The 5,837-nt window shown below is 41.2% G+C and overlaps 1 pseudogene; it reads left to right on the forward strand.

The window, feature by feature from the left end:
• Positions 1 to 1,111: 1,111 nt before the first annotated feature.
• Positions 1,112 to 2,602, forward strand: LOC137254252 (nucleosome-remodeling factor subunit NURF301-like; annotated as a pseudogene).
• The last annotated feature ends 3,235 nt before the right edge of the window (positions 2,603 to 5,837 follow it).

Raw genomic sequence — 5,837 nt, forward strand, 5'->3', positions numbered from 1 at the left:
TTTCATACCACCAGGATCTCCTCACATGGGCGGAATCTGTGAGGCAGGGGTCAAAAGCTTCAAGAACCACTTCAAGAAGATCGCTTTGGGTCACAAATTTACCCTTGAAGAGTTCAGCACACTACTTTGTCGAATCGAGTCCTGTCTCAATTCTCGACCGTTAAGCCCCTCCTCCAACGAGCCGTCTAATTGGGAGCCCCTTACTCCAGGCCATTTCCTCGTTGGAGGGCACCTGTTAGCTCCACCGGAGATCGACGTCAGCGAGAATCGCGCATCACTCGTCAATCGATGGGAAAAACTTAAGGCGCTGCATCAAACCTTCTGCAAACGGTGGAAAACGGAGTACTTCACCGAATTGCAGAAGCGCGTTAAGTGGAAGCATCCACAATCAAACCTTAAACAGGGAGACCTAGTCGTCATTAAGGAGGATAATCTGCCTCCTAACGAATGGAGACTAGGTCGGATAGCCAATCTTCACTATGGCCCCGATAACCGAGTTCGAGTCGTCGAGCTGGATACGGCAAGGGGACAAACCACCAGACCAATCACGAAATTGGTCCTACTACCACCCTCAAGTGAGGGTGAGGGAGACCTGTAACTCCTACCCGTTATAACAAACCACCTAAACCAGCTCTCGTTCACCCCGAACGAGGCCAACAACCCGTTTAACCCAGCTATCGTTCAACCCGAACGAAGCCAACAAACCACTTAAACCCGCTCTCGTTCACCCCGAACGAGGCCAACAGAACCCTACCGCAGATCTACTATCTGCCACAGAATACAACTGACTCAATAACCACGATTTGGTCTTAAAGCATCTAATATTTTATTACCGTAAGGTAATATAGTTTAAAATCATACCTCTTAAATCTGGTCGCGTATCAAACTCCGTTATGTTGTGCGCAGGTTCTTCATGTTCCTGTGGGTTCGGCTATAGTAGCATTTGAAGCAGCAGTTTTGTTTAACGTTGTGTCGCCTTTAAATTAACTGACTTGAAATTAAGGTGATTTAGCTATCATTACTACCTACTTACCTCAGCACTAATCCTTGAGTAAAGTAATTCCGACCACATCGGGGTGCTTGTATTCTGATAGCACTGGTAGATACTCATATGTCGTCCTCCGAGCGCAGTAGATTCGACTCCAATTTCGAAGCGCGGCCACCAAGTCCAGACCCTATTTGGCTACCAGATCGTGAATATGAGCCATTGGTATTGCCGGAATCTTCTGCTGATTTATTAATGAAACATGACTTAATAATCAAGGCATTGGGCGTATCTGCAGTATTACGACGTTTTCGTCATTTAGTAAGCTTATCACCATTTCGTTTTGAGGATTTTTGCGCTGCATTGACAAGTGACGAACAAAGTACACTAATTGCAGACGTACATTTTATGTTAGTGAAGGCATTTTTACGTGAAGAAAATATTCAGGGAACTCACTTTGGTCCTTCAGGGAACTCACTTTTGGACCACTCGATCCAAAAGATACGGTGAATATAAGTTTCCTATCTAATTAATGGCATCACATGGCCGGAAGTATTACGTAGCTATGTAGAGAGCGATATAATTTTTAGTCGCGAAGTATACAATATTTTATGTGCTGCTGGCGATTATCCATTTACGTGTGTTAACGATCGTATTATAGTTTTACAATTTTTAACCAATCAATTTTTACAAGCAATGCTGTACGAGACGTAATGTTACATTGTCGTAGATGTCTAGATTAGGTGATCTATTATGCGGCGCAACATGCCCTGCTGTTTACCATCTCGAATGTGTCGATCCAGCATTGCATGATATACCAACTGAAGATTGGCAGTGTAATTCATGTAAATCGCATAAAGTTAGTGGTGTTGTGGATTGTGTATTGCCACAAGAGGAACAAGGCGTACCCATAAGAAATGATACTTGTCTCGGATCGACATGGACGTAAACTTTGGTTCATAGCACGTAGAACATTCGTTGAAGGCCAACCTATGATGACAATATGATGACAAAATTTGGGATTATAGTACAGAATCAAAACTAGAACTACTATTGCGCATACTCGATAAGGATGACTTAGAAGCTGCACTCTATAATCAAATTACTGAGCGGAAAGATGAGATTGTACGACAGATGACATTAACAGAATCCATAACAGAAGAGCATAACAAATATCAAAGACTGTCATATATGGACGAAGAAAAGAAGCAAACGTGGGCATTAAGGCGTGGCACGAATGATGAAGATGTTGATATAAGTGCAAATGCCATCAGCGGCGGCGGTGGAGACAACAAAATGACACGCCTAAAAACAAGTCAGAACACAAAGGAATTTTCACATCTTAAATTGGTTATAGAACATGGTTTTGAAAATTACATAAATCAATATCCATCAAATCCAATTGCGTTGAATAAGCCACAACGCAACGAACAGCGCGATAAACGTCGACATTTATCACACAAATTTTCAGTGAATACCGCATCAGAATTTAAATGGATTGGTGCAACAATGGGTAGTTTGGATAGCATTATACAAACAGTACGTCAAACGTTATTAAATTTTGAAGATAGCATACGAACAGCGTTTATGATACCAAACTGGCGTTTCATGAAATAGAACCTGCGCAAAACTGTATCAGAAGCACGTCGTCCAACAGAATATTGTTTGCTTGGTATTGGTTATATATCAGCGAAGAGACATGTCGAATCAGGGTTATTAGTGTTGGCGATAGGAGCTGATAGTTTTGTAGCAGCATCATCTGCACCTTCAGTTATTCCCTGCAACTGTTCCTCTACTGCACGCACCCGTTCAGCGAATGTAAATGCAACTGTTCCTCTATTGCACGCACCCGTTCAGCGAATGTAAATGCAAAATAATCAGCGCCCTCCAATTGTACATTCTCTTTATTACGTTGCTGTAGTTTAACATATAGCCCGTTTTTGACGTTCTTTGTTGCGTTTATTTAAACGTTCCAATATGGTCTCTTTTTTATATCAGCATTATCAGCACCGCTTAGCATGATATTACTGCTGCTTGGCTCGGTACTTATTCTACTTGTTTGTTCTTGCTTTGCATGTGCTGAATTACGTGATCTGCCTCTTCCACAGCCCCATTCTGTCTACTTGTAAATACTCCACGTATTGAGTGTAGCCTGTTTTTCGAATGCCCGTAATACCTTTGCCTCCTTCAACTAATTTTATGGTAATATTACATCCAGAACCGTTTGTTGTTGGTTCTGTTATTGCTGTTGCTGATGTTGCTAACGTCAAGGGTGGTGAAGGTGTAGTCGATAATATCACAGAATTATCTGATGGTTTCGTTTTAGACTGCGGCTTATGTACATTGGCTAATGCATACAATTCCGAAATTAAATAAAAAATAAATGTAAGGCGCGATAACCTCCGAAGAGATCTAAGGCCGAGCTTCTCTTCCAATTTGCGTCGTGCTCCTCTTGATTTTCCCTACAAATTGGCCGGACGGGACCTACATGTTTTATGCCGACTCCGAACGGCATCTGCAAAGCAGATGAGTTTTCACTGAGAGCTTTTCATGGCAGAAATACACCCGGAGTGCTTGCCAAACACTGCCGAGGGGCGACCCCGCTTAGAAAAATTTTCTTCTAATTGAAAAATCTTATTTCTAAAATTTTGATGTTGCTTTGCCCGGGAGTTGAACCCAGGGCGTACGGTGTGATAGGCGGAGCACGCTACCATCACACCACGGTGGCCGCCACAATTCCGAAATTACTGTTTTAAAATACCATTCATCCTGAAGCTGATAACTATGTTTGCGCATAGTAACCAGTTCCCAATAGAATGCACGTAAAATAAGCCATGTTATTTCGCACTGACCCGGCGTGACGCCACCCCCCTTGGTAAATGCAACATTGGTCCACGTTTTCGTATATGCTACATCCACCTTTGTGCAATTCTCCATTGAAAATGATTTGCACACTTTCAGGGAGCCTAATTACAGCTGGATACTTTTTCATAGCAACCAGTGGACTAAATGTATGGTTGAAACCATCGATTGGTTCACACCAATCATTTTTTGGAGGTAGGGTGAAGACTTGCTCTAATTAGCTGTATGGTTTCGTTAACGCCGCTGGACCGCTCATATTACGTTGCATGACTTCCCATTCGCAACCTGTTGGTATTTGTATCCAACTTTTCATTAATTTGTAGCGGTGTACCTGAAATGAAATAAAAAGAGTACCTGAAATGAAATAAAAGAATAAGAAATTAGAAAATTTATAAGATTAAAAAAAAAAAGGAACGATACTAGTATACTTACCCATCATACGTTTTTCTTCGTAATGAAAATTCATTCAAAATGCCTGTATACTCATTTCCATGAATGAATGACATTTTGAATGAACGAAACAAGGGTGCCACTCGATGACATTTGCTTTTGTCTTTTCTTACGCCGTAAACACATTGCGCGCGACCCCATGGGATTACAAGTCGGATCCGTGGGATCCAAAATAAAAACTTTATTTTGGTTCCGATAAATGAAAGGTTTGTTTTAGTTTGACAAATTGGTGCATAAAGACACACTCAAAACCAACTTTCTTTTGAAAAAAAAAGTGAACCACTCGAGACCGAAATAATTCTCCCGGTTATTTGCATTGATTTCATTGTTAAAAAGGTTAGTGCAAAATTAAAATGTAAAACATAAACAGAAACATGTCACACTCAATAGTGGTCTCGCTTTCATAATAGAAATTTTTTTTGTGTATTCAGGTTCCGATAAAGTTTCGTCAGTCCTGTCAGCTTGAAATCCAAGCAAGAATAAAGTAGTGTCATATATGCGTTGGATACTACAAACAAGGGAGAAATTAAAACCTTTAGAAAAGACTATACATTTTATGTCGCGTTAGGACTCAGACGCGAACTGTCCCTAAATAATTGCATGACATGACCATTATGTCTCATTACGCTGCCAAATTGGCAGCAACGCACAGCTGTCTCATTCCAATGATTGGAAGAGTGAGCAGCTGACAGCTCTACAAATTACCACACTCGATAGTGTAGGCTATTTCCGCCCGGATGTGTTGAAATCATCAAACACACCACAATTTGTGATTCTCACACAACATGGCCCAAATCAACACAAAGAGTGTTCCCAGACAGCGAATAAAGGCCACCTTACATCTGTCGCACATTTATCTGCACGACGTCATTTGACTAGTCATTTTACAGTCATTCAAAGGTTATATTCATAGTCACATTTGCATGGGTGTGGGTAAGTTTTGTGACCAAATTTTGTAGGGCAATTACAAGGAGCCGTGAAAATACACGGGTAACTCGTGATACCATCTGCTACACAAATGTAGCGTATATTACCGCATATTGCCTGTATTAGGCAAACACCAAAACATATAGTTTGTCCTCAGTCTATATTTAATAATTCTTAATTTCACTCCTTGATTGTTTCAACATCAGAACTTTCATTCTGATGAAAATATTTTCAACATTAAAGATACCTTTACGCGTATCTCAATGCAATTTTACCAAACGTAACAGTGGTTTCAATCACTACACGTCATTATGTCGGCAGACTGACTTAATCAGATTATTCATCCCGAGTACGCCAACCACAAGCTCAGCCTATTAAGCTCCTTGTCTCCGCTCATAAGCCACCCAACCCAAAGGCATCTACGAATGTTCTATTAACAAATTGATATTCCAGAATGACTGGATTGTCCCATAAACGCGCCAAGACGGAGGCACGCGGCAGTACATTCAGCGTCCCATGCCGGCTATGTGAAAAATCGCACAGCATAAGGCTCTGCCCAATTTACCGGGACATGACGAACATGGATCAACTAAAGACGATTATAGATTTGAGA

The sequence above is a fragment of the Eurosta solidaginis genome, chromosome 5 (genome assembly GCF_040869045.1).
Source record: "Eurosta solidaginis isolate ZX-2024a chromosome 5, ASM4086904v1, whole genome shotgun sequence".
Lineage (NCBI taxonomy): Eukaryota > Metazoa > Arthropoda > Insecta > Diptera > Tephritidae > Eurosta > Eurosta solidaginis.